Source organism: Camelus ferus, chromosome 3 (genome assembly GCF_009834535.1).
Source record: "Camelus ferus isolate YT-003-E chromosome 3, BCGSAC_Cfer_1.0, whole genome shotgun sequence".
NCBI classification, from domain to species: domain Eukaryota; kingdom Metazoa; phylum Chordata; class Mammalia; order Artiodactyla; family Camelidae; genus Camelus; species Camelus ferus.
This window is the reverse complement of record NC_045698.1, coordinates 64,105,934-64,127,225: the sequence shown is the minus strand read 5'-3', so window position 1 is coordinate 64,127,225 and position 21,292 is coordinate 64,105,934. Positions and strand designations below refer to the sequence as shown.

The 21,292-nt window shown below is 38.6% G+C and overlaps 1 protein-coding gene across 17 annotated transcripts in view; it reads left to right on the top strand.

Annotated features, from left to right (window-relative positions):
* MCTP1 (multiple C2 and transmembrane domain containing 1) overlaps positions 1-21,292 on the top strand; it is a 482,756-nt gene that overhangs the window by 348,797 nt on the left and 112,667 nt on the right. The window lies entirely within an intron of this gene.

Here is a 21,292-nt window from a genome sequence, read left to right as displayed (position 1 = left end):
AGATTCTTTCCCATGTGTGGGAGAAGACCAAAGCAAGAATTCCATCTTTGTTCTTTGTCAGACCTCAGAGATCCTATTTCCAGGGGAATAAAATGGATACATCTCAGAACTAAGGAAAACACCAGGAATTTTGACCTTTTACTTCTTCGTTTTCTCAGGAGGTGTGAAAATACCCTTAGAATGGAAACAGAAGTATAGAAAAAACAACCCTGTTTCTACTTTAATAGCTAAAGAATAAATGGGTTCCATTTTTGAGAAATGAATAATTATTACATTAATTAATAAGATCAGAACAGTCAACTTTGTGACAAAGAGCATGAAACTTTGAGTAAGTTCTTAGAACAGTGCTTCTCAGCCTCTGATCTACATACACATCACTGGAGATCTTGTTAAAAACCTTAACAGGCCAAGGGTAGAATTCTTGGGTGACCCTGACGCCATTAGTCGGAGACCACACTTTTAATTAAGGTCTTAACTTAGACAATAAAAATGTCAGTGATCTAGCACATTTGGTATTCAAATTTTAGTCTGTTTCAGAATCATCTGAAAGGCTCTTAAAAACACAGAAATCTGGGACTGGATCTCAAGGTTTTCTGATGTAGTAGGGTGGAGGTTAAGGCTCATTTGCATTTTTAACAAGTTTTCAAGTGATACTGATGATGCCGGTCCAGAGGCCACACCCTGAGAACCACTTGTCTACTGTGATCCCCTCTACTGGATGCGCATTAGAATCACTGAGGGGCCTTAACACACACACACACACACATCAGTTTCTGCCCTTCGTTGATTTTGCTTTAACTGGTCTTGGATAGGGCCCAGGTATGATGAATAAAATCCAACTACCCTCAGGTTATTCTAATGTGACGTCAGGAGAGAAAACCCACCTGGGGTCATTCCACGAAAGGATATATGATGAACCGGAAAAGGCGGGACTAAATCAAGAGAGGAAAGGAGACAGGGCTTCAGAAGCGCAAAGAAAGAAGCCAGCAATTGCTGGAGAAGGAGGGGAAAGAAAAGGTAAATACTTTTTTTAAAAATCACCAATATGAAGTAAAACTTGTGGGTGAAGGAGGTTCAGAAAGGTGTTCCGACAGCTGGCCGTTGGGGAGCTGCCAGGATTTCACTGAGCCCGACGTTCTGATACTCTTCAATCCATCTTTCTCTTTCCATGCCTCCTGCACGCCTCTCTGCCCCCTTAGACCCAGAAGAAAAAGCAGCCTCTTGGAGTGGCATATGTAAAGTTGTAGTGCTCTGGGAGTAGCTGAGTGTAGTTGTAGAAGTAAATTAATGAAACAAATACAAGAATGTCCACACTTTTGTTGAAATATTTTTTAAAAATTCCTTATCTCCCCTACTCCTTCTTTTAAGGAATGAAGAATGAAACGTCTCTTAATGTTAATAGGGGCACGTCCAAGAAGCAGAATGAGGGGAAATACAGGAGGAGGGTGACCTTTCATAGTTCTCTTTGGTACTTGGTATCTATTCTATCCAGAGAGTAGAATTAGAAGCTGCTTCCAGCTAATCTCTTTTAATTAACATTTGGAGACAAGAATACCACCTTTCTCTCTACCTAATAATCAGCCTGTTTGCTTCATTCACATATGCTGGTCCCACATTGCAAATTCTCAGAACCCATGAATTTTTCTCTGCTGTCGTGTCCAGCTCAAAGCCACCTCTCATTTTGTGTATACATGACCCTGGTAAACTTTTGTGCCTTCAGTTTTAGTACTGAATATTTTGTTCATGCTTCTGTTTTCTACATAAACCACTCTGAAATTCACATAAGGAGGCACAATTCATGGCTCCAAAACCATTGTTAACAATGGGTTATTTTTTGAAAGATAGTGACAATAAAACCTCACAAAGAAGTCTAACCTTATTTCTGACAGAGTCTAATCCCACCCTTCCATTCCATCTTCTAGGCCAGAGTTGGCAGAGACATTGCCTACGTTCTCCCCTTCTTGTGCCCTCTCTCAGCAGACACTGTAAATTGATCACAGCACAAGCACACGTGTTGTATCTCAGCAAAACACTCCAAGCAGCTAACTCCGGTTATTTAGAGTTGATTCTCAAGATGAACCTATGTGCCATCTCCCAGTTCTTTGTAAATATGTCTGTCCTCCCTCCCAGCTTGAACCTCTAAAGGATAGAGAAGAGATTGCATTTGTTTCTCTAGTCTGATGGGGATGTGGTAGAGGGCTTTGTACGTAGCAGATACTCAATGCCATTATGTTTTTGTTGAATTTTACTTTGTTGACTGGTCTACAAAGATAGTCTATAGATGGAAAATGTGTTTTACAAAATTTTTTTCATGTAGGGTTTATTATTTTCAATAAATAGTATCTCAACTAATGGGAAGCAAAATATAGCCAAATAGAACTACCCTGAATCAAGAGTGATTTCTAGCTATTCCGTATGCAAATGGAACCACTAAAATCAAAAGTGGCTCCTCAAATCCAAGTCAACACTGTCTCCCCTGAAATCCTTTTTTATGTTGTTATAATTTTCTGTGGTAAACTCTTTTATCAGGGAAAAAAAAAATCAATTGCAACTCTAAATTTTCACAAAGCCTGACAATGGGATTTATACTAACGGTCTTTTTTTTTTTTATATAATATTCCCATGTTTCAGTAATCAAAAGCTGGTTGCTGAAACCTCTGTTTACTTAGTTGTAATATTTCACTATCGTGGTTATCAGAGATATTGTTAATTCATACATAGCATCCAGAATATTTACTTTGTGGAAGAATATTTTAAAGTAGTTAGATTTGTTCTATCCTTATCCTATCACAAAGGTAGTTTATAAGAAGGAATTGTTTGTGGTCTTTTATTCCATGATGATTTTTCCCAAGACATATTACTAATTAATCATTTTCCCAAAAACCTACATATTTCAGAAGGATAAAATAAAGTGAGAAGTAGACACGGAGATAAAAGATTGTTGTTGTTTTTCCAGATGACACAATCCATATGTTAGCATTTAACAAAGAGCTTGTTTGCTTATGAAGTAAAACATGCCCTTTTTCATAGCCACAATCTATAGACTGTGTGTGTGTTTGTGTGTGTGTGTGTGCGCGCGTGCGTGCGTGTGCGTGTGCTTCGATGTGGAAGGAAACATAAATCAAGTAAAAAGCTTTCTTTACTGGAATACAAATAGTTTCTCAGTAAGTTTCCCTAATGTCTTCAGGGGGTAAAAAAGCAGACCTTAGCACCTTTTTAATTTTGCAGCTGTTTATATACTTTTATTTCCTCTTCTTTCCTCCCACATTTACACAAAAACCTTCTCAAGTCTCTTCTAAGCACTGCAGCAACTAAATCAATCCTAAGTGGCAAGCACTTCTAACAGAGCTGCGTATGACTGTGTGTTAATTAGCTTCAGTAGATTATCCCCCGGTGTGCAGTGGGGTGGTGGTGGGAACTTCTCCATGTGCAGAGAGAGCTGAGGATTTCATGTTTATTTTCATGTATTGAGGCAAATTCTCAGTATGTCTTCAAATTATCTCCTTGGGGGTGTTTTTCCTGAGCTAATCCTGACAGAATCTTTCTGTCAGATATGCCCATCATCAAGAACAGGAGAACGGTGCACATACAGGGATCTCTCTGCTCAGGGCTGTATGCAAATTTAATGCCCATCTCATTTCTGTTTCTCTTACATGGATGACAGACATTTTAACAATGTGTTCCACATTTCCCTCTGGGAATCCAGTTGGATTCCTATATGTATATGGATGCATATATACATCCATTTGGAATGTGTCTTTGAATACAATGTTGGGAACATATATGCATACAAATATATTTATATTTGTACATAGAAGCACATTTATTATCAGTAATGTGGAGACTGGGATGCATGTGTGAGGATAGGAAAGAGTCAAGCAGCTCTTGATCAGAGATGTGTCTACATCCCAGGGAGACTAATCAGTTGCTGAAAAATAGATAGGATAGAAGAACTGATAAACAAATCTATACTGAATGTAATTCGACAACATTCGGGGTGGGAGTTGGGCTGCTGTGAAATGAGGAGTAGCAACAGCATAGAAAATCAGCTTTGTTTTTCAGCTGTTTTTAATGGGAAGAAAGTTACATCCTAAGAGTTTTTCCAACCTAAGTGTCAATCTTTGTGATTGACCATGGGTTTGTGGCTTAAGTTACGTTTTGCCACCATTGTGTTCAAGGTTGCCAACCTGTTAAGTACTCTGTTTGCAATGCCATTATTTTATTTTCAGTGGCATCTTTCCACTCCAGGGATGCATCCGTGAATCTCTGTCTCCATTTCCTGGTGAACTGGGCTGACAACCTTGGACAATGGAAGAACCCATCTACATCTCTCTTGAAGCCTAGGATGCGTGCCAGGCAGCCAGCTCTATGCTTTTCTGTCTCCTGTGGCATCCAGTGTTAAAGATGCTTCCCATATTAAACACCTACTCTGGGCCAAGTACTTAGATGTTTTATCTTAAATAGCTGAACCTAAGGGTAACAATTTTCATCAACAACGCCCACCCCAGCACACAACACCCATCCCCCCACACACAAATCCACCTCAAATGAACACAGATGCTTTGTCAAAATAACTTCTTTAATATCCAGATCAACCTCAAAACCAATCTAGCTATCTTTCAGATAAGCAATACTGCCTTTCTAGATTATATTGCAATTATTATACTGTTTTCTTCTAATAAGAACACTTGTGATGGTAGCCTAGTTCAGAAATGGAAACTGAGTCCAGTGAGTTTAAATCATTTGCTCAATAGCACATAGTTAGTAAGCCCTGACTAATTCAGCTGTTCTCCCTCCCCCAAACCAAAGTAAGAAATAAAGAGGAAACAAAGGGGTTATGGGGAAAGGATGAGAGCCTTAAGAGACCTAGAGCATCCTGGGAACCTAAAAGCCCCAGTCACGGGGTCCTAGTAGGCTTAGAATCTCTTTTTGCATTATAAGCTCTTCTCTTGGAAGATCCATGCACAGCTTTTCTCTCGCACTCACCTTCCTGGGCCCCTAGTGTTGCAACTAAGGAATGAGAAATGAGAGAAGAAGAGGATGCTATTTGTCACCTGTGTGGCCCTCTCTTTGTATCCCAGTCTTCTTAATTTTGTTATGTTCTCCTATTAATAACATTTGTATTCCTAATGGGGGTTCTCTCTTCATTGTTCCTTCTATTGTCAGACTTAGCTGGCTCCAAGCATCCCAAGAGTTGAGGAAAGGGGGATTTTCCCTAGCTACGTTATTTGCATTTACTATGGGTATCACTTTGAACCCAACCCAGTTTTAGCTTATGGGATTCATTTATGATGATTCAAGGTTGATTCAAAGGACTTGGCTTTGTGTCCCCCGTGGTGGTCAGATATAGCCATATTTCTAGTGCTTAGCCTGGGGTCATTACTCTAGATCTGTAATTATTACCAGAGGACATAATTAAATATTGAATCGAGGGTATAGAAGGTACTAGAATTTGTTGTGTGAATTAGTTTCTTTCAATTAAGGAGAATGAGTATTTATTGAGCATATATTACATGCCTGGCAGTGTACAAATGTCATCATGTGATCTTTGTAATCAGCTTTTAAGGAAGGTGCTGTTATTTTGGCATTTCATGGAAGAGGAAATCAAAGCTCTGAAAGAAGAAATTTGTCTAAGATCATAGAGTTAGAAAGTACTGGAACCAGGCTTGAAACCCATTGTTGGGTTTGTGTCTCATTGCTTCCCAGCTACCCAATCATTGGTGGAGCAACTACCCATCCCACAGGGGCTTGGGCTGCCGACCCTGAGGGACCATGGTGGATGAGAAATTTTTTTGAAGTCTCACATTATTTTTTAAATGAATTTGACAGCAATTCTATTATGAAACATTTTAAGGCTTATTCTACATCTTCTTAAAATCACCACCAGTGAAAAAGAGTTTCCCTCTTTAACCTTACCTCTGCCTACTGTCAGCAAACTGCTGTGTAAACCCTGGTATTTTTCAGTGTTCCAGTGTGAAAACTTTACTACAAGAAAAATAATACATATGAGCTTAATGTCTTTCTACACTGGGTTAGCAGGTGAAGCAGAATCTGGTGGTGATGGGATATTGACCCAAAGGCATGGTCACAGTTGATGCTAAAACTTTTTGGATAATCAGATATGATAATTTCAGGTTGGGCACAGTAGCCAACTACTCATATGGTACAGAAGCTGGGACACATTTCAGAAAATTGCATATTGAGTTCTTGGATTTCACTGTAACCTTACTAACTGCAGGGTAGGACCTGAGAGAAGTATTCATCTTTGGGTCCTAACACCTAGCCTATGGCTTGGTTAGTCAGTTCATGGATTGGTTAGTTGGTTAATGAACAAGTTAGCATAGATGGTCACAGTATTCCAGCTGAGATAATTCCAAAGACATTCAACACCACAGGACTCGTTCTAGGCAAAATCATGATGCGTTTTGTCTTGAGTCACACTATACCACTTAGAGTCTTTACCACTGACAATCTTCAGGATCCCTTCATTCCCACAGTCCACCCCTGCCCCTGCCAACCCTATTCTTACCTTGTCCAGCATCACCTTATTGCCTTCGCTCTGCCTAAATCCACCACATTTGCTCCAAATATATACTGTAAAACTCTCTGGCTGTTGTTACAGTTGCAACAGGCTAATTATGCATTTAATACATGTATTTGTCCACTCAACCTCTGTTTATCGAGTAACTCCTGTATTCTGGCAAGGTGCTGGATGCTAAGAAACAAATCTGGTGATCTGCTAGAGGATTTCAAGTTCAGATGGGTGAAGATTTCAGATGATGCACCAAGATGTCCTCACTGCCAATGCACTTTTCCAGTGCATTTTACAGGACTTTCTGGAAATGACTTCCTGGCATTGATCTCTGACTCTAATGCAGTGCGTCTGATAATTTAGTTGAGTCCTCTCAGAGACCCATGCCTGCCACCTGTTTTCCATATTGTAAGAGTTCACAGTTTAGACATTATCAGTTATAAGTACACGTGTCATCATGAAACCATTATGGACTTTGAGAAACTGTTATGTAGCAATTCACTGTGGAACAGAGCTAAACTGAAACACGGCAGTTAAGTGACTGTCCTTTTGGAATTAGGGTTAACACCTCTGTCTTAATGAAGCTTTTATAACTTACATAATATTCTGGCAGGAAAGATGCTGGGTAAGTGTAAAGCATGATGGTGGCTGCTGCTGTTACTTCTGTGACATTTGGACAACTTAAACCATATGGCCTCAGTGTAACTCTAGATAAGTGTATAATTTTAGGTTGATTTTGTTTCAGAGCACTTGGAGGTCTGTTTGAATTAGAAGCCAAATCCAATCCCAGAAACAGGTGTATTTCCCAAAAAAGGAAGGGCTATGTGTTACAGATGACCCAGTTAACAAATCACTGCCTTAAATCAAACAGTGGTATGTGAAGGAATGGCTGAATATCACTGCCAAAAGGCCTGTCCAAGAGCTGTGTCTCAGGACGTCTGTCTTGCTGACTCCTTGTAGGAGTAAAGTATACAGATTAATATTTTACCCTCACATGAGCATGAGGAGTCCTCTGATTCGGGGGCCCTTATGAAGACTCATTCTACATTAAGAGATGGTTGATCAGTTAACCAGTGCTCCCAATTCTGCTCTCAAACCCAAGGACTTCAGATTTCAGGTGTTTACTTTCCTATCCCCGTAACCAGAGAGCTGCTTAAAGAAAACTAGCTATAGAAATGTGCAAGCAAGCTCAACTCTTACTTAACCTGCACTTAAATTGTGCTTACCGTGTGCCAGGCTTTGTTCTAAGGAGTTTATAAATAGTAACTCACTTAACCCTCATAACAATCTCATGAGGTAGTTACTCCTATTACCCTTACTTGGCATACGGATGAAGAGACTGAGGGACAGAAGGCGAAGTAACTTGGATCTCGCTGCTGCTAAGTAGTGGATCTTGTACCCAGACTAGCTCCCAGCTCTGTTCTTAACTGTGGTGCTTTGCATCATGGGTATTGTGTGACTCGGTTTCATTTCTGTCAAAAATCATAACATCTTTGCTTTCAGAGAAAAAAAAGCGCTTTAAGATTGGGATTACTGATAGTCCTGTAGACGGTGGGGTGTATTTGCAATCAAAACCTCTTTGCTTGCTGGGATGCAAATGGCCCTCCTTTTTAAGTCCATGATTTTTAAACCATGCAGCTGGATCCAATAATGACCTTATCTTGTCCTTTTGTCTAAGAGAAGCAAAGATGTAATAAATAGGAAATTGCACATTTTATCAGTGCCAGTTTATATAAGCAACTAAGGTTGCTGCTTAGGACAAAACCATGAGCAATCAGCTGGATCTTTTGAATCTGTTCCAAAGACAAAGGCTCAGACTGTGAAATCATAAAATCGCTAGGGAAAGGGAATTTCATAGTATAAACCTTCCAGCATTAAGTGTCAACTCTGAGTGTCTTTATAAAGAATCTGAGTTGATTCCAGCCACCATGGTAACCAGAAAAGCACAAGAGACTGGAGAAGGTATAGTAATGAAGACCCCTCAACTCCCAAGGAGCTTTGTGTCGTTACTGTTCATTCTGCTGCTTAACAACATAGTATCGTGTTTTCTGTATTAAGTCGGTCCTACGTGTGTATCTTCTCTCCCCAGCTGGAGGCCCTTAAGGACCAGTTAGTACTCTGTATACATTTGGGATCTCTCAATGACACAGTGCAGACATACGGATAGGTTTGTTCCTTCATTCATTCTTCCATAATCCAGTTTGAAGAACTATATTGAAGAAAGGGCAAGAGCTTTAGAGTAAGACAGCCAGATGCAAGTTAGACTCTGCTAAGAGTGATAGTGTTGCTGTTGTGGTTATGAGAAGTCCTGAGGATCACAGCCCCAGCAGAAGTGACCTTTTTAGTGGGCACATAAGATAGGTCACGCAGCCATCAAGTTGCTGTACATAGAAAGCCTCTCTGCTCTTGAAAGACAACAATCCCAGAGATGAGGACAATGAGCCCGGAGATGTGATGTCTCCTGCACATTGCCACAGAGCTGGTAGGACAGAGCCAGGCTTCACGCCCAGACCACTGGAACTCATTCCCTTCTGTTATATTTCCTGCCTTGGACAAGTTATCTAACCTCTTGGACCTTCAGTTAACTCCTTTGTAAGAATGGGGAGACTCATACCTACCTTGCAGTGTTCTGTGCCAAAAAGGGAAGAAAATGTAAGAAAGAGATCTAGTCACTGAGCCAATCCTATAAGAGACACTCAACAAAAATCAGTTTACTTCCCTTTCAAAGTCCCCTCCTCAACACCCAAACCTTCAAACCTATGCATTCATAACTGCTAACTAAACCAGGAAAGATAATATATAATCATTGTACGCTATTCCTCATCCGGTCACTAGGTCTCTCAGTTAAGTGTTTTGGGATAGGTTATTTTGGATTAGATTGTTTCTGGAAAAAGTGAAACATTGCTGAAGAAGTTAGATAGAAGAATATTTCCTAATGAAAGGAACTGACAGGGCAGTCAGAAATGAGGATGGAGGGAAGCCACAACGATGATGTGGGTAGGGACCCCTTTCACTGGTCCATCCTTCACATCCCGGACAGGTGGCCACCTGCGCAACCTGAGATGCCCAACTCTAGAATCAGCTGCCTCAGGCTTACCATGGGTCTTTCTTCCTTATAATGGCATTCACTGTCTATTTTTCCTGGTTATTGTCTCCTAAAAATTAATTCATTGCAGCTTTGCGATCTCATGAACGAAAATTCCCCAAAGTCTTAGTATCCTGAAGCCTTTATAACTTCATAAATAAGGCTTACAGCCATAAAAAGCAGTACTAGTTTCTGTCTTGAGAAACAGATGTCCAGTGGTCGATATCTTTCTGCATGTTGTAAAAAAAATATGTATATATGTCTTGAAAGAATTCTAGAATATGCTTAAAAATTCAAAAAGGCTAGCTGGGGAGTGTTCCATGGGTGATACCAAATGTCTCTTTGTCCTGACTGATAAAAAAAAAAAAACATGGTCAACTACCTATTTCTCTGTAATTGTTCTTTGTGGTTTCTTCAATGAGGACTGAAAAAACCAAATAATACACAGTCCAGAGAGCTGCTTCTGTTTTGCAGTGGTGAAATTTCACTGCCATAAAGCCTGCATTTCTTCCTTTTACAAACTTGTCACAAACTTTTCACCATAATGTCCAAGTCTCCCCTGAAGATTGTGCAAAGCGAAAATCAAAATTCTTGCACAGCTTTAATGATGACATCAGTGGTGAGAAAAAGATTATGCACGCACATACACAAATCCAGCTGGCACATGAGCATAAATAACAGTTTGGTGACAGCAGAAAAGTATTGATGCCTTTCAAATTTGATGTCTTTCCCTGAAGAAATTTGCTGATTTGCTGTGTTGAATTTAGGATAGTTCTCTCTTTTCTTGATAAATCTATTTTTTTTCTCACTTTCTTAAGTTATTATGCATTCGTAAACTGCATCTTGAAAGATCATAGTTGTCATCACCCACCCCAGTTTTTCTTCTGTAGATAATCTTGGGAACTTTTTTAACCTTTATTTTGGCACTTGATGAACAGCAAGATATTAATACATTTAACAGAAATGGGAAAAATAACTTGAATAGCCAACATCAGAGCTCCAGAAAGAAAAGTTTTGATAGCACAAACAAAGTAATGATGCTGGTAATAATTTAGGAACATGCATATATTACTATGCCTCCAATTTAAGAGCTAATTATCTTTGTTTTCATTCTTAAAAACAAATTTGTTTTTTCCATTAAATATAAAAATGGTTCCACCTTCTAGCAACCTCTTCATTAAAAATATACAAATAATTAAAACAAAGAAATTACTACATAATTGGGCCATATTACACATAATTTATTACACGTTTCCAATCTTTAGATAACAGTTTATTTGTATAAATAATTTTTATAGTCTTTGGTGTTGTATAGGGAGGATACAGTGTCTAGGATGAAAGAAGCCGTGTGATTAGTTGATGAGGTGTTGACATTGCCTTTATTTTATTATAGCTACACAGGTTGATTAGCATCATAACGTTAGAATAAATCTGCATACAATTAAAATAAAACATGTTTCCAAAAAAAGGCACCCAGAACTTACTGGCCTGATTCAGAAAGTCATGGGATAGCTAAAATTTGCTTTAGAAAAATTGCTCACAGCTCTTCTTTTACCTATATTTTTTGGGTGTGTTTTCTTTGACTGTTTTTCTTTACCTTCTGAAAGATATTTATAACTCTCCAGGGTGCACCGTCCTACTGAGATAACTGTGTTCTTAGATGCTTGAAGACAAAGATGAACAACTCACTTGTGGTGTGTGGTTATCTCATTATCTCTACCCACCCTGATGTAGGGTATCGCTGGAGCTGCAGTGAACTGTTGGCCCTGCTGGCAAACAAGCCCCTGGCAGCTCCTGACACGTGTTTTAACCATTATTTAGGCTCGCTCTTCGCAGTCAGCCTGAATGTGCCCTCAGGCTCCCAATGAAAAGGGAGCTTAATGATGTGTCAAAAATTGCACTACAAGGGCCCACAGTAAATTCAGACTTTGTAAGTACAGGAGCCAACAGGGCAGCTGGAATTTAAGGTAGTGTTTAGGCTCAGACCACTTGTCACGAAGTCATTCCGAAGGGGAGTGTGTGTGCGTGCGTGCATGTGTGTGTGTGTGTATTCAGATAACCCAAAGTGAGAGAAAAGAACCTATGTCCGAATGACTGAGGGAAGAAGTCTAAAGGATAAAGCATGGACTGTGAGTGATAAAGGGCAAATGCACTTTTTTCAGAGCAATTTATAGTGGGAGATCTAAATGTTTAAGCTGTCCATCAAAGAATTCACTGGCATATTTCCCCAGCAAAAATAACCTTAGGTAGAAATGACGCTTCGAAAGCTGGGGGAGAAATGGCTCTGTTCTTGGCAAGGGCGCGGTGATGACTTGCAAACTTTATTTCCTCCACGGAAGGAGAGGTAGAGCTGGATGACTTTTCTCATTCCCTTGGCAACGGAAGTAGCTTCTCACTGTATCTTGTCTTCATCTAGTTTAGGAGAAATAGCTTTTGCAAGGAGGAACTGCATTATAAAATAACTCCCAAACATTTGTATAAAGAGATGCAGACCTTTTATTTTCCTGAAGCAGTTATTAAATAATGAATGTAGAATTAATTAAGGATATCACAGAAACTGCAGAACCCATGGGATTACCCCATGTTTTAAGAAATCTTTTAATGCCCTAATCAAACATCAGCAGGTTCATTAAAAAATGGTCCTAGGCCGCTACTTGATCAGTAAAAGATACCATAGAAGTGTTTCCTCCTTAGAACTTCTCTCCTCCCTAGCCTGAATATTATTGGCACTAACACATTTCTTCTCATCTTTTTTATTGTTTGGAAGAACTAAATACCTCAATATTTGCCACCAGAAAATGTATACATCCTTCCCATGAAATCATTGTGGACATCTACACCCTTAAACATCTTAACTTGAGGTTAATTTGTAAAGAGCATGTGAAAGAAAACTCATTAAAGCTTAGGCTAATTACACTACACGAAGGTTCTAATTTAAGCACCTTTGACTCCTGAAAATGGATCCTAGAGGAGTTGGAACACCATGCTGTATGGCTAAAATATCAGGTGTCTGTCAGTGGTGAGAAGAAATTTTTCGTTGTGTCTTTTAAAGGACATTCAAAGATTATTTCTGGCATTAAATTTGGGAGTATAAAAATTAAACCAGAATGTTATACAAATTGTTTGTTAACATATTTTAATTTCTGTATGGTTATAAAAGACAAAATAACTGCTTTATAATTTGTTGCATGTTGGAAGCAGACAGTGGTTTGGAGGCTCGAGTTGGATACTGAGTGACGAAAAATTGAATGATCTGGAATAGACTATGTAGGTCCTTTTGCTCTGTCAGGGATAACCTTGACTTAGTGTCATAAACTCTGAACTAAGTTAACCTATAATCCTACAAAGTTAGAATTTTTCTTGGCATTCTCACTTACCAACTTAATTTTCAATCTCCAATCTGCTGGCAATGCTCACTGTCCTACTAATACTGGTGTTGAGTTCTTAATGGGACCCTGCACATGAGCAGCCTACACTTTGAGGGAGACATCTACATCGTGTGTTCTTGCATAATCTAACAGCACTCAATAAATGTTAACTAATTGGAAGCAGCAGAATGAAAATCTAGAGTCTTTCCCTTATTTATATCTAGATATGGACCTGCATCTGGATCTAATTATCTTGAATTTTTTAATGCTTTACCATTGACAAAGCATGTTCACATATATTATCTTCAAAATAATCTTGGATGATTGGTTGGGGCTTGGTTTGCCAGGAGTGGCCCACTGTACGAGTGGTGGATTTGGGATTAACCCCTGGACCAGATCCAGTGCTTGCTTCCCTGTTCTGTAGCTCCTCTTCATTTGTGAATAAGAGTCAATGCAATTTAAAAATGACCCAACTTGTCTGTGTTTAGAAATCTCTCCCATGGAGAAAAGACTAAGAGATGCTGAGTGTGACTGGGAGGCAGTGTTTCCATGTAGAAACATGAAGAATGTGCACCCCGCCCCCAAGGCATTTCATCTACGAGGAACTGATTTAAAAACCTAGATTTGATCTAAAAAATTAAAAACTCGAAGATATTCTCATTTTTGGAATGTCACATCCAAATAGGACCTACAGAAATCAGCAGTTCCATAGCCTAATTCTCTCAACGACTAACAGTATGACAGATACTAAATCTCAGAGGTATTTCCAGCTGGTAAATTCTCTGACACCTAGGTGGTTCCAATGTGAACTTTTAAAACCCATATCATTTCTTAATCTGTAGCAGACCCATTAAAATTTCATGGGAAAAGAGACCTTCATTTTAAAAGTAAATCTTAAATTTGAAAGTAAAAGCAAGGAAGCTGTTTTCAAATACAGTGAGGTCTCCTTGTAAAGTGTTTTGGAGAGTTCATTATTAATTCATATTCCAGAGATAACTTATTCTGATGTGTATGACCCCATGTAAGTAGCTGTACTTCTCAAGAGTGATTCCCCACCCCCACCCCCCACATTTATCTTTTATATCCCTGGCTGTGGAAGAATACTAAAACGTGACGTTTTCTTGGCTTGGGGTCAGAAAAACAAAGGAATTGTTTGTATGTGTGGGTGCTTGAATCTTTTGTTTACTTCTGTGGATGATAACAGACAGGAATTTATTTGGAGTGAAAAAATTACCAGGCTCTTCCCTGGAAATTAACATTATGAAACATCACAAATGCTGCCTCTGCTGGGTCAGTGCTGTAAAGAGTATGGCCCCATTCCCCAAGTGGTAGAATCTACTTGGGCTGACAGCAGAAACACAAACCAGGATAGATAACAAGAGAGAGTAGCATATACTTGGGCAATGGAGTGGTTCAGACTCCAGAAGAGATGCAGAAGTTTATAGTGAACAGCTGGCATTTGTGTACTGGTAATACTTAAGGCTGAAACATCAAGAAAAATTCATTCAGAGGGTTCACACAATTATACGTTCTGGAGGCCCAGTTGTGAACACCTTCCATCTCTGTCCTGTGATCTTCCTCTCTATTACCTTTCATTCCTTTCTTTACTTGTGTTTTCATCTATTTTTACTTGTTCCTTTTCATCTCTTTAGGGCATCTTTGCCCCATCTTTTCTTTTTCCTTTCCCTCATGTATCTTTTTAGTCCCATTCTACTATGTCTATCTGTTCTTATTAACTGACCATGATACGGAGCTGAAGAGGTACGTACATAGTGACTAGTAGTTCAGATTCTGGAATCAGCCAGAAATCTGGCTCTTCTTTGTGACTTTAGGCATTTTACTTAACCTCTCTGAGCCTCATTTTCCTCCTCTGTAAAATGGAACTAACAATATAATGCTTTTTTTCATTGAGAGCTTAAACTTTCAAAATTTACATATATGTACTGTTTGTTGTTTCTAAGAACAATTTAGAGCTTTAGCTTTTTAAACTTACATAGTTATCAAAGAAATAAAGCCAACCACAAAATAAGAATTATGTAAGTTATAAATAATTAGTTCATTTGTGTCCTTTTTTTTTTTTTAGATTCCACATATAAGCAATATCATATGGCATTTTTCTTTCTCTTTTTGGCTTACTTCACTTAAACTGATGATCTCCAGGTCCATCCATGTTGCTGCAAATGGCATTATTTTATTCTTTTTTATGTCTGGGTAGTATTCCATTATTTGTATACCACATCTTTATCCAGTCATCTGTTGATGGACATTTGGGTTGTTTCCATGTCTTGGCTGTTGTAAAGTGCTGCTGTGAACACTGGGGAGCATGTGTCTTTTTGAATTATATATTTCTCTGGGTATATGCCCAGGAGTGGGATTGCTAGATCATATGGTAAGACTATTTTTAGTTTTTTAAGGAACTTCCATGCTGTCCTCCATAGTGGCTGCACTAATTTACATTCCTACCAACAGTGTGGGAGAGTTCCTTTTTCTCCACAACCTCTCCAGCATTTATCATTTGTAGACTTCTTAATCATGACCATTCTGGCTGATGTGATGTGATATCTCATTGTAGTTTTGATTTGCATTTCTCCAACAGTTAGTGATGTTGAGCATCTTTCCATGTGCTTATTGACCATCTGTGTCTTCTTTGGACAGATGTCTATTTAGGTCTTCTGCCCATTTTTTGATTGGGTTGCTTGTTTTTTTATATTAAGATGTATAAGCTATTGATATATTTTGGAAATTAGTCCCTTTTCCATCACATCATTTGCAAATACTTTCTCCCATTCTGCAGGTTGTCTTTTCATTTTGTTGATGGTACCCTTAGCTGTCCAAAAGCTTTTAAGTTTAATTAGATCCCATTTGTTTATTTTTGCTTTTATTTCCATTACTCTAGGAGCTGGTTCAAAAAATACATTGCTGTGATTTATGTCCAAGAGTGTTCTGCCTATGTTTTCCTCTAGGAGTTTTATAGTATGTGGTCTTACATTTACATCTGTAATCCATTTTGAGTTTATTTTTGTATATGGTGTTAGAGAATGTTCTAATTTCAGTCTTTTACAGGTAGCTGTCCAATTTGCCCTGCACCACTTATTGAAGAGACTATCTTTTCTCTACTGTATAGTCTTGCCTCCTTTGTCATAGATTAATTGACCATAAGTGTGTAGGTTTATTTCTGGACTTTCTATCCTGTTCCCTTGATCTATGTGTCTGTTTTTGTGCCAGTACCATACTGTTTTGATGACTGTAGCTTTGTAGTGTACCCTGAAGTCAGAGCATGTGATTCCTCCAGATCTGTTCTTCTTTCTCAAGAGTGTTCTGGCTATTTGGGGTCTTTTGTGTTTCCATACAAGTTTTAACATTTTTTTGTTCCAGCTCTGTGAAAAAGTTGTTGGTAATTTGATAGGGATTGCACTGAAACTGTATATTGCCTTGGGTAGTATGGCCATTTTAAAAATATTGATTCTTCCAATCCAAGAGCGCAGTATATCTTTCCATTTATTTATATCATCTTTAGTGTCTTTCATCAGTGTCTTACAGTTTTCAGAGTACAGGTCATTTGCCTCCTTGGGTAGGTTTATTCCTAGGGGGGCTAAAATAATATAATCTAATTCACAATTGCTATAAAGATGAAAAGAGAAAATATGCCAGTTAGCACAGTTCCTGAAACTAAATACTTAATAGTTATTTGGGTTTGATTATATCCTATCTTGTTCCAGAACAATAATAGATTCCAAAATCCATGCAGTATAGCAACTTACTGTGCAAGCAAAGGAATCACACTGATGTTGGGAGAGTATGAAGATAAGTAAGATAATATTAGTGGTGAAGGTGGCTCATAAAATTCATAGCTCAAGTACTAAACAGAGTAAGGTCAAGACTTGGAATCTGGGCTCCCCAAAAGAGTAGACTAAGGGAAAAACCATTAGTTACATGATTCACCATCTTCTTAATATCTTCATATTAAGCCTATGAGTTTCTCAGTGTAAACCTAACTGTTGCCAGTACTGAGATCTCAGAAATTCTTCAAGAGCCTCCAGAAAGTTGACAATGGATAGTGTGAACAAAATCTCCACAGTTAAGTGCAATGCTGTGCTTCGTAGAATTCTTTCTTACACTTTCCTCGATAGGGGCTGCTGCAACACCAAAATGCAGTTCAGTAAAACAATGCTAGCTGTGTATACAGGGCATGAAATTTGGAGCCAGACAGACTTTGGTTTGAATTGTGACCCTGCCATTTACTTGCTGGGTGGTCTTGCACAAGCAGTTTGATGGTGCTGGGATTGTTTCCTCCTCTGGAGAACAGATATTACCCCTGCTTTGCACAATTATTTTAAAGATTATTATGAGTGTGTGAAAAGTACCTAATTCAGTGCTTAGGCACCTGACCACAAATGATAACTATTATTTTGAAGAGGCAGAGCCATGGGGTTTAAGTATGTTACTCTCAAATGGTTTGGCTAAATCCAAAAATAAAATTTAGAATATCTAAAAAGGAATATATGTCCTTCAGGCAACCTTCCATAAATACGATTTCTCATGACTGATTTTTGATAGGCACTGGGCAGCGAGCATTCGGCGTTATCCTCTTTTGACAAGTACTTGGAGTGCAAATATTCTGTTGCCAATTAGGGACAGACCATGCTTTAAGCCTCAGCTGAGATGGGAATATAGTTGACAACTCTTTTAAAAGTTGAGAAGCCTAACCAAAACATACGTCTGTAAAATGCCACCTCGCCTCCACATGGACATGGGCTGAGAATGGGACAAGATTTTTCTCACAAACCTCAAAATTCTGTGCCAAAGAGCATGACTGTGATTATTTTAGCCTGCAAAAATGTTAAAGAGAGTGTTATGAAACTCCCACTGCCATAGACAGAAGGAAGGGTCATTCGTGCACCCATGGAAGAACCTACCTTTTAACTTCCTCTGCGTCTTCCACCAAAACCTGCTAGCCTTGGATGATGAGATCCCATTCACAGGATGCTGTAAGCATGCTAAGTATTACAGAGCATCTGCCAAAAATAATAATTTGTACTTTAGGATGAGTCATCTTAATGCCATTTTTCAATACTAATTTAGTAGTAGGCTATTTGTTTTTTAAGCTCACACATGTTTTGTGACAATAATGCCATGACATTCTTACTTTAGGAAATGCTTTTTCTCTCTTCTCTTCTCACTCTGCATCTCACTTAGTCAAGAGATAGCAAGTTATTAAGGTACAAGTTAAAAAGAAGAAAATGTGGGCTGATATGAAAGAGGGAAGAATACATCCTGTTTCATGTCAAAGCAAATTCCTTTGATCAAATTCACTTGCCTAAAAAACCCAACCCAAGATGACACAAAGGGACAGGTTATGTAGGATCACTAATCATTGGAGACCCAGCGGACCTCATGCAGCTTGTTTGTAGCGAATTCCTGTCCATTTTGAAAAATCTCAGCATGAGCTATCTGAAAGCACATTGTGGCCAGTTTCCTAAAAGGTAGGGTTGTCAGTGGTAGAATATGCTGTGCTTAGAATCTGCCTGCTCTTTAGACAAAATTTGGCCTGAAAAGGTTGACTTGCAAATTTTTATGGGGAAAATTAGCCCAGAATATCTAATGACATAAAAAGATCCATAATTTTAATAATAATAATACAAAAATGTCCCTCATTTTAGTGGGATAACCCTACTGGGCCTGTTGCCTACCCTTAGAGCTGACATAGGAGAACAAATCTGCAGGGGCTGGAAACCACCCTTAAGTTCATCTGAAGGCAAGAAATCCTCTCTCAAGTGGTTGTTCATCTCAGCCTTTCTAAACAGTTGTGCTAGGAGAAGAGAGTTACTAGGAGCAAATCAGCAACACAGGAGGGTAAACTTGGAGTAATTTCTCTTGCTTTATGAAATGAAGGCAAAAAAGCCAGTCAGTCAAGTGAGATCTCACTCCATTCACACCTCGGGAAACTGTGTCCCCCAAATAATCCCTTGTCTTGAGTTCTAAAATCTAACAAACAAACTTAGTTCCTCCCATACAGGTTCCCTGAATTGTCCAAGACAATGAGAAAAGTTGAATTTGGGTGTTCACCTTCAGATTATATTTTATCTGGTCATTCTATTTTTCTCACTAGTCCCAGTCAAACAGGTACCAGGAAAGTAAGTCCCACATTGTCCAGAATACATAGGAATTAGAGATGATTTTAATTTATCAGAAGACTATTGAGAAGAAGGAAGGAAAGAGACCAGCCTCCATTAAATTCTCTCCCACATAATTGCAGTCTCTTCTCTTGACTGGAGGAGAAAAGAGATGGTGGCATTACAGCTACCAGAAAGAGAATAGCCGTGGACGTCAGCCTACTTTGTCTATTTTATAGTCTGTTCTCTAGGAAGCCTCCGGGGCATTATATGAACTTCATCTGGCCTGCTGATGGTGTTGGAAAAGGCGTGAGAACCTTTGATGAATGGTCACCAGAAATGCTAAGGGAATAATGAAAAATGTAGCTTCTAGGGCCCCACGGCCAGAGTGCATAATTAAGTCAATCTGGGGGCCCAGGAGTGGTGGGTGAATTCCAGATTTTTCAAAAGCTATCAGCATAATATCGAAATGTTCAAATTGTCCTTTATACCTTCTTTTCTGTGTGCATGTGTGGGAGGCCAAATCATGCTTTCAGATGTGTCTGTATCAGGGGGCTCAGATGACTTGATTAGAACTTAGTCTCTGGCCATTTCTTGGCTTGGTTTTCACTGTGTTCGCATTGGTCTTAGACAGGATTTCCCCGAAGTGGCAATCAATGCCCCCAGGCTTACATTCTTCTAGCTTTTGGTCAGGAAAAGAGTCAGAAAAAAAATTGTCTTTTTCAGTAGGCCCAAAGACCCAGAGTTGAGTCTCATCTGTTTTGATTGGCCCATCCTTGAACCAGCTACTATGACCAGATGCATGATGCTGCTCTCATTGAGTAGGTTTAGGTCAAATGCCTTCCCCTCTGCAGTCAGAGGTGGAATCAGAAACCATCAACTGAATGGCAGAGGGTTTGTATAAGCAATTTCAGGGGGGCTGAATCAAGAAATAAGAGATGTCAATTATAGATCAATGATGGATGACCCAACAGTTCCTAAAAAAAGTCAGCAATCAACTTATATTTGAGCCAACAATTATGAGAATAGAAACTACCACATATAAATAATAAACTGATGCACTGATTTGGAGTGGAGCATGGTACCCTCCCACCCTCCCTCCCCACACTAAGTTTCTTGTGTTGTAGATCAAGTCAGACTCATACAACTAAAATTTACTTAGAATTGAGGTTAGAGGTAAACAAAAGACACAACAATGAAAACAACAACCAAAAAACAAACAAACAAAAAAAACAGTACTAACCATTGCGTCAGAGGACTGACTTGTCAAACTGGTGATGGGATTCAAGGTTATGATGTAGCAAATTCCGGCCGCTTCTATGCGGTAGGCTAGGCACATCTTAGCTTTGCCAAGGCACTGGGTGAGTCTTGAAGATGTGAGAAGATAAGAGGTTTTCAGCAAGGTACAGGATTTCTGTTACAGATTTTCAGTTCCAGTTATCAAGAACATTTTCTTTGACACCTTTTATCTTTAACAGTCTTTTAAAGGGATCTTAGAATGGGTAGGGAGGAGTTCTAAAAGCAGATTAATGAAATAACTTTACATCACATAAGAATACGCTTTTACATTTGATAAGCTTTAAAAATATGCATTTAGGATCTTTTCATGTAATCTTGAAGAGAGGCTACAAAAATTGTTTAAAAATCCTTCAAATTTTATGACCTTATTTCTGGAAATAAGGTAGTAAAGTAGCTATTGAAAATTATGGCTAATAATGCATGTTAGGAAAATACTTGCTTCACCCTAAACTCAATTTTTCTATCTGCAATATGGGAATAAAAATCATTTAAAATTATCAAGGTGAAAACTTAAACAATCCCTTGGGGTTTGGAAAGCTTAGATATAATTCCTCCGTGGTAACAATTTTATTTAATTAAAGTAATTTAAAGCAGGCTTCATTTTCAATTCCAATGGATGTTTAATTCTTTAAATATATTAACAGTACTATATTAATCCCTTGGAAAATTATTTCCTTAGAAGTGAGATAAACTGTATCATTAATGGCATTTAATGAACTTTCACATTATAATTGAATTGGTATTTCCATTCTACAGTTGAGGGAGAGGGGCCCATAAATAATCACTAAATATTTATGTATACATACTTCCCATGGAATGAATAAAAATATAGATATAGATACAGTATAGATATAAATTTATATGCACACATCTTATATCTATACACAAACACTTT